The 12,087-nt window shown below is 38.1% G+C and overlaps 1 protein-coding gene across 4 annotated transcripts in view; it reads left to right on the forward strand.

Annotated features, from left to right (window-relative positions):
* Positions 1-250: 250 nt before the first annotated feature.
* LOC134851711 (uncharacterized) overlaps positions 251-12,087 on the forward strand; it is a 215,982-nt gene continuing 204,145 nt past the window's right edge. For 3 of the 4 annotated variants that reach the window (XM_063867924.1, XM_063867926.1, XM_063867928.1), the window contains exon 1: positions 251-696. The gene's annotated coding sequence lies outside the window, so the exon portion shown is untranslated. Of the gene's footprint in view, positions 697-9,798; positions 10,065-12,087 lie in introns of those variants that run through there. The other variant, XM_063867927.1, reaches the window with a different exon arrangement.

Here is a 12,087-nt window from a genome sequence, read left to right on the forward strand (position 1 = left end):
GATAAAAACTGGACGAAAAGCTGTCGATGGATAGAAACTCCGATAATAAAAATGCATTACGATAATTATTTCAAAGGATATGTTTTATGGTGCATAATAATCAGCTTTTATTGGAGCGACGCAAGTTTAGCCCATTTTCTATTTGCGGTTCCATTTTCCCGATTTGACTTCTAAATCTAGCAGAAATTTTTCCAATTTCCTTTTTTAGAGCTTCACTGCGAAGACGAGGTTGCATTAAGCTAGCGTGTGGTGGTGCTTCCTGCTTGAATCTATTCTGTGCCTCTACTCTGCAGCCGTATTCCATTCCCCCCACTCCATTTAACAAGATAACAGGAACAGGCAGCAGTTAATGCAGTGCTGCAATCAGCGCAAAACACGGTAGTATCTATCTAATAAACTGAAGCGGCAGAAGCGCCGAAAAATATTGCAGCGTATAGCTGGGCTACAAAGTGTTTTAACTGCAGTCTGTGCACAATTTTAGATGCACACAGCCGAGTATGTCTAACCATCATTCTCATGCCAAACTGCAGTGTTCCACTCTATTTTAAACAGCGCCAAGGACTTTTTAAGCCTGCATCCACGGCCCTTTCTACTCAATTTCACTGTTCACTTTGAATACTGGGTTTATTTTTTAAAATGGGAGCCACCGGGCACGCTCGAGTATTACCATCATCATGGAGTCGGAATATTTAGCTGGTAAGTGTGTTTGAGTAAATATGCGAAACCTATATTTTTTTGGTCCTTTTCAGTTATAATCTCCCTAAATGATGAAAAAAGAAATGTAAATGGTCTATAACAAACTGGAAAACAATTACCAGAAAATGCGATATACTAATATAGGGCTGATAAATACGAAGCATTTTAACTTAATTTAGCTTCAAAAAAAAATTCATTTTTTTCCTCCAGTTCTAGCCGTTTTCTGCTCAAAGGTTTCATAAAAAAGATGCCAAATGCTTTTTTAATTGTTGTTAATGCGCAATTTATGCAGTATTTTAACTTGATTTACCGCTCGAGATATCAGCCCTGAGTTTGTCAGTATAAACAAGCCAGTTCTGTGAACCAGCGCTTTATAAATCAGTTTCGATAGGGGAATCTTTTCTAATTGTATTATTCGTAATTACTTAACTTCCATTGTCTAGCGAGATTTCCCGGTGTCATACCGCAATGTATGATAACTGTTAATATCGAATCCGAACAGATTGGTAAAGGACAAGTAACGTTGAGTTGCGAACTCAAGGAAAACAACAATTTCTGAAAGTTTCTACTTCAAGTTCTAAACAACTTATCTTGAAGTTGTGCTTTCGTAATATCGTACAAGGTCAAAGGACCTGCTCAACGTAGAGAGCTATACATCAGTACAATTAAAAATCTAACTTTACAAATCCGGTCGGATGCCATTCCCCCAGGAGAAAATCACAAAACACATGTTTTGAGTTTTAGGTCCCTGTAGGGCCGGATTTCTTGTGTCTCAGTATGACAAAGTTGAGTTTTGGGTCTTCACCGGACTGTATATAATTGTTGAAATTTTTTGAACGACTTCTTCGCTAAATTAAACAAAAAATCCGAAAAGAGAAACGCTCATTTTTTGTTTCAATAACCGATTATTTTCTATCTTTGATAAACCTCACAGTTGAAAAGAGTTGAATACCCAAAGATTTGTAGACGTTTACCAAAAAAAAACCAACAAAAATCTTCGAAAAACACCGCTGCTTGAATGTTTTGCAAAAAATATTTATAATTTTCATGATTGTTTTGTCGTAGAATTAAAAAGATCTCAATTACATTCCAAAGAAAAGTACATGCATTTTCAAGAAGCGAAATAGTTCTTTTCTGAAGCAACATAAAAATTTCAAATTTTGATTTCGATTAAATTCTAGAGTTAGACAAACGACGATTAGAAGGACTGTTGTTATAGACTGGGTTTTATTCTAAATTTGAATTGAGGAGTGAAAAGAGGTAGTGCTCCCTGAACAGCGAATGGAAAAAATGAATTTAAGTGACATGACAAACTGAGCATTGCAAAATCACAATTTAAAAAGTTTTTGACTAGATATTTTGTGTGAAATCACTAGTTGACCCTGTCTCAGTTTCATCAGTTTTGGCTAAATGACCTCCATCAGATTATTTTTTATCCGGATATTTGTAGGACCGGATTTCTTGTGTCTCAGTATGACAAAGTTGAGTTTTGGGTCTTCACCGGACTGTATATAATTGTTGAAATTTTTTGAACGACTTCTTCGCTAAATTAAACAAAAAATCCGAAAAGAGAAACGCTCATTTTTTGTTTCAATAACCGATTATTTTCTATCTTTGATAAACCTCACAGTTGAAAAGAGTTGAATACCCAAAGATTTGTAGACGTTTACCAAAAAAAAACCAACAAAAATCTTCGAAAAACACCGTTGCTTGAATGTTTTGCAAAAAATATTTATAATTTTCATGATTGTTTTGTCGTAGAATTAAAAAGATCTCAATTACATTCCAAAGAAAAGTACATGCATTTTCAAGAAGCGAAATAGTTCTTTTCTGAAGCAACATAAAAATTTCAAATTTTGATTTCGATTAAATTCTAGAGTTAGACAAACGACGATTAGAAGGACTGTTGTTATAGACTGGGTTTTATTCTAAATTTGAATTGAGGAGTGAAAAGAGGTAGTGCTCCCTGAACAGCGAATGGAAAAAATGAATTTAAGTGACATGACAAACTGAGCATTGCAAAATCACAATTTAAAAAGTTTTTGACTAGATATTTTGTGTGAAATCACTAGTTGACCCTGTCTCAGTTTCATCAGTTTTGGCTAAATGACCTCCATCAGATTATTTTTTATCCGGATATTTGTAGGACCGGATTTCTTGTGTCTCAGTATGACAAAGTTGAGTTTTGGGTCTTCACCGGACTGTATATAATTGTTGAAATTTTTTGAACGACTTCTTCGCTAAATTAAACAAAAAATCCGAAAAGAGAAACGCTCATTTTTTGTTTCAATAACCGATTATTTTCTATCTTTGATAAACCTCACAGTTGAAAAGAGTTGAATACCCAAAGATTTGTAGACGTTTACCAAAAAAAAACCAACAAAAATCTTCGAAAAACACCGTTGCTTGAATGTTTTGCAAAAAATATTTATAATTTTCATGATTGTTTTGTCGTAGAATTAAAAAGATCTCAATTACATTCCAAAGAAAAGTACATGCATTTTCAAGAAGCGAAATAGTTCTTTTCTGAAGCAACATAAAAATTTCAAATTTTGATTTCGATTAAATTCTAGAGTTAGACAAACGACGATTAGAAGGACTGTTGTTATAGACTGGGTTTTATTCTAAATTTGAATTGAGGAGTGAAAAGAGGTAGTGCTCCCTGAACAGCGAATGGAAAAAATGAATTTAAGTGACATGACAAACTGAGCATTGCAAAATCACAATTTAAAAAGTTTTTGACTAGATATTTTGTGTGAAATCACTAGTTGACCCTGTCTCAGTTTCATCAGTTTTGGCTAAATGACCTCCATCAGATTATTTTTTACTCGAGCTGTCTGACCACAACAACCCCCTCAGACTGAGTTGGCTTTGTCGAATGTCAAGCTGTAACTCATCGATGTTCGACATTGTTGATCCAACTTAGCCTTGCTCTGGGCTTTTGTCAGCAAATCGGTTTTCATGATCTGGCTAGGGCAAAACTGCATTTCCACTGTCTCACCTTCCCCTTGCTCTCGATCAAAAGGTTAGATCACATCGATTTGTCCCTTTAGCTTCTGCATCACGAACTCTTGAACAACTTGATACACCACTGGTTGTCCTCCTTGATAACTATTGGTCCGTAACTCACGTCGCAAATTTCATCGAGAAGTGATCTCAGCTAAAGCGCTTCTTGATCTGCTGCTGCCATTGCTTGGCAGTCAACCTATCTGCTAATTATGGCGGCAGTTACTTATTTATTTCTTTGTGCTCCATCTGGTTGCTGTCTCTGTTTTCTGCAAATGAAAACTTAAGCCAGTAGTTTACCTCCTAACATCCATATCTTCAGACCGTCTGCAGATCCACACTGTTTAAGCATCTGCAGATCCACACGGATGAAGCCATCAGTTTTTTTGTTGTAGCACAGCTCCAGATCTTTGCTCAAATTCAGGTAACAGATAACTCTCTTCGCAGCCACTCAGTGCGCTCTGCGTTGATTCTTCAGAAAAATTTGCCTCACAGTAGCTAGGATATCAAGGATATCTTTTTTGTTTAGCTATATACAATAAAGAGCGCAAAATGTCTCTGAAACCCCAAGTTTTTATCTCGGCGGTGTCCATGAAAACAGAACTTCATAGCAGCCCTTCTTTGAGAGTTGTGTCCGCCGTTGGGCAAGTAGCTGTTGATGTAGCGTTATTGACTTACTGTTACTGGTGCAGGCCAAAAAGAACATGATAATGATATTTTGTCATCCATCTTGAATTGCTGTAAGAAACGGACGCTCATCATATCAATTACATCATGACGTCTGCACAGGATGTTAGCTACGCAAACCAGCCCATAATTCAGAGCATCATTTGTTAACCTCACCGTGAACATATAGAAGTAGTTGCTGCTTGTAGTAGAATTTTCTTCGACCAGGAAAGTGCTTAATGTCTGGAAGAGTCTCTACCGCCGAAGTCCATGCAGAATTCGTGGTAGCAAGCACACTTGGTTACCACCGCATTGAACTCCTCTGGCTGTCCCACTTCAACCGCCACTGTTAGTGGATTTTTGGGTAAGGCTGAATCGAAAGCTATTTGATAATGTACAAGATCATGTTGTCCTCCCAATGCCGGTAGTATTCTCAATGTTTAGGGCTTACAGGTCTCATTGTCTCATTGAAGTCTTCCACTTGCATGACTTTTTTCATTACATAACGTGCTTTAAACCATCACCTTTTTCTCATCGTATCTCTCTTCACATCAGGAACCCATCGTACGAGAATAACTTTGAAATATCAATGTCCGACAACAATTGTTGATGTTCCAACGGCTTCTGGAGGCTTCATCTCCAAAGCCATGGTTGCGAGCCACAGCTTTTTTGGGTCCAGACTCCGCTTTTTGAAAGCATCCTGGCTATTGGATTTTTTTTCACTGACGTATGCGTATAGTCCGTATCGAATGGGTGGTTTCCCCGTCCTAAATGATCTCTGCACTGGATGCTCAGCAGAAAGAGAACATTTTGCTTGTCCCTTGACCTGGTCCTTTTCAGTAGCTCCAAGTGAATCTGCAGTGTCAACTGCGTTTGGTGTCACTGGTGTTTCGCTGCTCGTCGTTTTCTCAAAATCAATGCATCGCTCCAATGATAGCTGATTGATGTCAATGGCTAATTGTCAACCATGGTCTCGTCTGCAAGGATGTCATCATTAAACGTCACGCTTCTTGCTCGCACCGCTTGTTTAGTATCCATCATCTTGCCTTTTAGATTCAGTCTCGGTCTGTTGCTTTGATCAAGATAGTAATCCTGGGAAACGGTAAAACAAAAATAGCTCACTTTTGATATTTTTCTATGGTGCAACTTCATCAGTGAAAGGATCTTATCTAGGATGGATGTGTGACACAAGTTGCGAACCTTTGCAGCTGAAGTTATCGCTTGAGTCCAGAACATCTTCGTCAGTTTTACTTTGACCAGCAGACATCAACTCATCTAAAATAGCGCTCTTCTACACAATCTTTCTAGCAGTTTTGAGCATACTGAAGTCTTGTTTCAACCGAGATTCCCTACAAAATCGCCGGAAGGCATTCGACAATAATTAATCTTATTTGTATTTTCCATTTTTTTTAGTGATCCATGCTCAAACAAAAAAATTTTGAAGTCTCTGAAGATCATAACCCTTTTTTACTAAGTACTTGCTCACAGTCAGGCGACTAAGATCGTCAAGGAAGTTCAAGACATAGCGTGCTTTATGCATGGTCGGTACAGCAAATGGTACCTGGATGTCTTTGAAGACCTGTTGCCCACTGCCGATGTTGTGCTGTCAGTCTTCTTTGGCACTGCTACTTAACGAATCTTACAAGCTGTAGAAAATTTGCAGAGCTCTGGCTCCCGCACAGTGACAAGTGATGAAAGATTCTTCTTATTGATCCAGTTAAATGTGCCACAGCATTGCATCACTTTTATATTTCTTATTCTAGGTCTCTAGAGTCATGAAGTTGCTACCAAACTTCTACTCTGTGAACAAAAGCTTGCCACTATGCTTAACAAATCGCTGTCCCCCATGTGGAGCAAGTTTATGAGAAGCATCTGCGGCAAAACTGAAACTGGACACTGTAGCCACTACTGAGCTCACTTTCATCAAGTTCTCACCACTGTGATTTGGCTCAAGCAGCACGTCGTCAAAAAGGTAGTTCCTAACAGTGTCCTGGCAATCTTTTTTCTCTACTTCCAGTGAGTCCTTGTCCTCAATCCCTGACAACGCGCAGGTGGGGATCTCCACCGTTTTTTTTCTGTTGCAGCTCTCAATGCTAGAAAAGACAAACCTGTCGAGCACCACTTGATCAGTGCACCCTGTATCCACAAGGAGATTGACCCCTTTCAATTCAAATGGGACACAGCAATTGAAGAACCCTGTCAATTCCAGCTTGCACTCCCTTGCAAAGTGTTCAGGTTACACCCCTGCAACTTTGCTTCTGGCCGTTGCTTCGTTCCAGCCACTGTCTTGAGCATTAGATTGGCCTGTCACTTCTAGATTTGTACCCTCTCGCCAAGCGACCCTTCTGATCGCTCACAGAAAATCCGCTATCTGATGGTCCTTCCTTCTTACTCACAGCTTGCATGGCTATGTGACCATACCCAGTCCTCTCTCTACGACGAGCTTTTCTTGTTTCATCAGCTCTCGAAACGTCTTGTCTGCTTGAAAGCTCTCCTGTTCCACGAAATGCTCAAAGATGTGTGGTTAAACATGGATGATCGAAACGGTGATTAGAGTGTATGTGATTGCTTCCCCAGCTTCCTCAACCACTTCATCAGCTTTCGGCTACAAACGGAGCTAATTTGTAATCTAGAAGCTCCTCTGATCCTAGCCGTACTTTCGCAAGCTGGCGACAAGACTGACCGCCGTCGTCCTCTCTTGATTGCAAAACTTCTCTTGAAGCAGTTTCCAGGCTTTTGCTGTAGCTATCTGTTCCCATACAGTCGTTCTGTATGTACATCAAATTGGTGTTGTTCAACCTAAAACTTTTTAAATGTCAGACTTAGAGCACTAGGATTCGATCTGAGGATGGAACTGAGGATTGCGAAGAGGCAGTGATGGTTGAAGAACGAGTTGACAAAGTGAATATAAATGACACGATAACTTGAGCAAAACGAAGTTGGCCTCATGTGTCGGCACCGAAGCCAGGGTTTATCATTTTTGTTTTAGAAGTTAACCAAATTAATCCAAATTCAGCACACATCATTTGTTGCGTTTGCTTTAATTTATTGAGACATTGAATCGTTCCGAATCGATTCAAAATTGATGAAAAGCTTATTAAAACGCGACGTTTTTTGCAATGAGAAAGTTTTAAGAAATTTCTATCAGAATTTCCAGAAAAACTCGAGAGTTTTCTTATTCAAACTTTAAAAAAAAAGATATATGCACCCCTGTTTTTCCAGATGTAACAAATGCATGTATGCCCATGTATGCTGTCCTGGATGTACCATGAAGGTTGAGAAAAGAGCAGGTTGCGTTGAGCAGGCGGTGGGGGTTGGGCATTGGGGTGGGGCAACTAGAGGAGGTAATACCTGAGGGGTAAGTGGCGGATGGGGGGTCGCGTAGGTAAAGGAGGAGGGGGCTGGGTGGGCGGGGTATCTTTTGGTATTTGGTGAGAGGGACAATTTAAACAGATGATATGCTGACCAAACCACAAACCACAGATCGGATGCGAAGGTCTGATTCCTGTTTTAAGCAGGTCTGGCTTTTTCAGACCTGCTCCTACCTGAGGAAAAGTGGATGAGATCTACACAAGATCGGAAATAGGCATGAAATAAAGAATATCACAGGGGCGGATCTCACAGGGTTTTCTCGAGGGGGAGGTGTTCAAAAAATTTACTCGCCAAATTTTTGTATGTCGACTAAATTGATTATCGGAACTCTCCCAAAGCACTTAAAATATCCTGTTTTGGCCAAATTTTCTGCGCCGCTGGCGAAATTGTGAAAAGAGGCCAAAAAGACGGTTTTTGCACTTTCTGGAAAATTTAGAAAAAAAACATGTTTTTTTTCGGCGCGCGCTCACCCCTCAAAATTAGTATATGTTGGCACCGAAGGCGCCTTAAGAACATTTTTAGATTCCGTAACCAAAATGGATATCTAAAAAAAGTACAAAGGGGGGACCCTTTAGGTCGGAAAGAAATCGAATCCCCCTCCCCCTCCACCAGCCCTAAATCCGCCCCTCGGATATTAGATCTGGTTTTCAAGTTATGAGGTACGGGTTGTTCGATCAAAAACTGCCGGTTTTTTGCCGCCCCCATCCTAAAAACATGTTACTTTTGTATGGTGTCAGCGGCCAGGACAGGTAAAAGCTTCATAGCAAATTGATTCAATTTTGTACAGTGCTGATTTAAATTAACAGGACAAAAGCGTTAAACTTGAAACTAACAACGCGTTTTTCTCAAATTGGGTTAAATTTTGGCGAAAACTTATGAAGACAAAATTTGCTTAATTTTTTAGCAGAATTAATATGGTGTAATTTGTTTTGCGAAATTCGGGTCCAAAATTTTGGTTTTTCTTAGTTAATCAAAATTACGCCAGAAATACCCAATCGATCACAGACATAATTATACCAAAGTAAGCCCCTTACGTAACGTAGCCCAACAAACTTTAGGAAGGGTATTTTCTCCGAAAAAAAATTGCAAATTGTTTAAAAATTGTTTTTATATAAAAAATTGGTATTTTTTATAGTAAAAACGACCTTTTTTGTCTATCAAACAAAATTAAATTAACTTATACAATATTTTGGAGATTATACCCTTCTTAAAGTTTGTTGGGATACGTAAGGGGCTCAATTTGGTATAATTATGTCTGTGATCGACTGGGTGTTTTTGGCGTAATTTTTGATTAACTAAGAAAAACCAAAATGACCCATTTTTGGGGTAAAATTTCGGACCCGAATTTCGCAAAAACAAGTTCCACCATATTAATTCTGCTGAAATTTTAAGCAAGTCTCGTCTTTATAAGCTTTCGCCTAAACTCAACCCAATTTGAGAAAAACGCATTATAAACTTCAAGCTTAGCTCGTTTTGTCCGGTTAATTTAAATCAGCACTAGAATTATGCAAAGAAAAATTATAATCTGAAGGTAACGATTTAAACGCTATTTCGTGTCCTATTTGGAGTTTTAGTTGCAGAACCCGCTCTGGATCATTTTGCAAAAACTCATTCGCAGAGAATTCGATCAGAAAATGCATCCGGAAAGTCAATACGGGAGATTCAGCTATGAAGGAAGTTGTCTTATTCGCCTGATGATCCATTAGCTAATGTAGCTTTTGTTTGAAAGACACTTTTCTAATTCACCAACAGCAGTTGGTTCGATCAGGGCAAACCCATCCTAGTCGATGTACCGAATGGCCGAAAATCACATTTCACCATTTAAAAAAAGAACAGAAAAGAAATAAGCGGGGAAACCAGGCTGTTGATAAACAGTAAAGAAAAGTCTTCAAATTGAGTGACTTTTTCGATTGGTTGAAACTTTTGGTCACTCGTTTTTTTCCGGTCATGAGAACAGGTTCCGTTTGATCAACGTTTTGAAAAAAGCTAAAGCTTAAAGTAGGACAATCCAATTGAACGTTTTTTGCATACCTCAAAATAGACAGTATAACCTTTATTTTCAGATTTTTTTGTCTTTTCTTTCACTTTGTTTTGCTGCATTACCCTTTCTTTGTCTGCAGGACTTTTCATTCATTTTCTCTTCAAAGGCTGAAATTAGTTTATATATTTTACCCCAGACATTACTTAAATATCCCAGCTCTAGATTTGCACATTTCATCTAATCGTTACTTTGGTCCAGACTTGTCAAAAACATTCTTTTCACAACTGATTTATCGGTTCTTTTCGTATCAAAGTCAATTCATCTTCCTATGCTTTTTCAACAGGTATTAATTCTTTCTTTAAAGTTGTTTCTTTCTTTTAAGAAACTTTTGTTTTCTTCCTTTTGTTTCTTTCTTTAAAAAACACCCGAGACAAGGTCCGCGGCCTGAGAAAAGTTTTTGTAAGTCAAGCCGCTTATACATTTTAGAATGAATTTTGTAAGGCGCCGCTTTTTAAAGCCAGTCTTTTCTGAAGTATCACCGCTAAAGACTTTTCTATATTCACGCAATCAGTCTTTTTTTTCAGTACCGCGGCTAAAATGTTCTCTTGAGCAACGCCTACAGTCTTTTCACACGTCGCAGCGTCGTATTGTTATTGAGTCGTTCAGTTTCATTTCGAAAATAGCGGCGCTAACTTTATTCTTAGGTCGCACCGCTTAATTCTGTTTGTAAAGTGTGCCGCTTTTCTTAAGTCGTGCAGTTTAGTTTTTTTGGGAAGCCCCGTTGTCGGTAATTTTTCAATTTGCGCTTCTATAGTCTTTTCTTAAGACACGCCGCCAGTCCTCTTATGTCTCAATGTCCGTTTTTTTAGTCGCGCGGTTCAATTTTTCTTAAATTGCGCAACTAAAGTGTTAATTACCCGCACCGAAGTTTCATGGGTAAAAATCGATTATAATGGATTTTCGTTGACAAAAATGTTGTCAATATAATCGATTATCATGTCAAATTTAGTCCACGTAATCGATTTTAAATCGATTATAATCGATTATTTTGGAAAAATTTAAATCCATTATAATCCATTATAATCGATTTTAATCCATTTTTGTTTTCAATAGAATGGATTATTTTTTGTACATAAAATCCATGAAAATTGATTAAATTTTGTAAACAATGACTCTAATTTGTGCAACTTTCTTCAAAACTCGAACGAACACGTTCATCCAGGGGCGACCAATATGTATTAATTTTCCAAAAAGAGCCCAAATACAGCATTTTTGACCAGCTCATCACGTCAACGCCCCCCCCCCCCCCCGCTCCAACGTACCCACCCCCCCCCCCCCCCAACGTAGGACGTAACCCCTCACGTACCCCCATCCCCCCCAACGTACCCCCCACGTATCCCCCCAACGTACCCCCCACGTATCCCCCCTCCCACGTGCCCCATCCCCAACGTAACCCCCAACTACGACGTGCCTCTCTCTCTCTCTCTAGTTAGGGGAAATCTAACTGTAGAACGGGTAAGCGGTGGGGGGGGGGGGGTTGGTGTGGGATCTATAGGTAATTTTTTGTAATTTTTCAATAACTCGGAAAAAATGAAATTAAGCGAGAGAACAAAATAACTAACTTAAGTTTAACAAAGTTATGAAAAAATGAAAACATCAAACAAAAAGATTTGAATAAATAGATTATAATCCATTATAGTCGATTAAAACGGATTATTTTTCTTTTGATAAATTTTTTTGAAAATAATCGAATATAATCGATTATATTGAAATTTTATTGCTTAAAAAATATGATCATTATAATCCATTTTCAATCGACTATAATCGATTATTTTTGTTATTTTGTAGAGACTGACAATAAAAATCTAATATAATCGATTATTAACCATGAAATTTCAGTGCGTCATGTAAAGTCGTGCCGCCAAAGTCTTTTCTTTGATAGCGCAGCTAACCCATTTTCTTAAATTGGGCCGCTATCGTTTTTTCTTACGTGAAGTTGTGAGACTTTGTTTTTACTTAAATCGGCCCGTTAAAGTACTTTGTTTTCGAGTCGCGCCGCTATAATTGTCTCAAAAGTTCCACCGTTCCGCATTGTAAAAAATAAGATTGCAGTCGATTATAATCGATTTTTATACAGATTTTCTACTAGTTAAAAATCGATTGCATGTAACCCAATTAGACACTAAAATGGATAATATAGGGATTTTCTACAGCTCAGAAAAAATCGATTTTTTAGTCTGTTCTTGTCAATTTCAACAAAAAAGACACGTAACAAAACTTTTTTTAAATTTCGCAATTTTTTTTTAAGTTTAAGCAAAATTACAATGGATTTTATGGGGTACATAACCTGTTTAAAATCTGTATAA

Source organism: Symsagittifera roscoffensis, chromosome 7 (genome assembly GCF_963678635.1).
Source record: "Symsagittifera roscoffensis chromosome 7, txSymRosc1.1, whole genome shotgun sequence".
Taxonomy (NCBI): Eukaryota; Metazoa; Xenacoelomorpha; order Acoela; family Convolutidae; genus Symsagittifera; species Symsagittifera roscoffensis.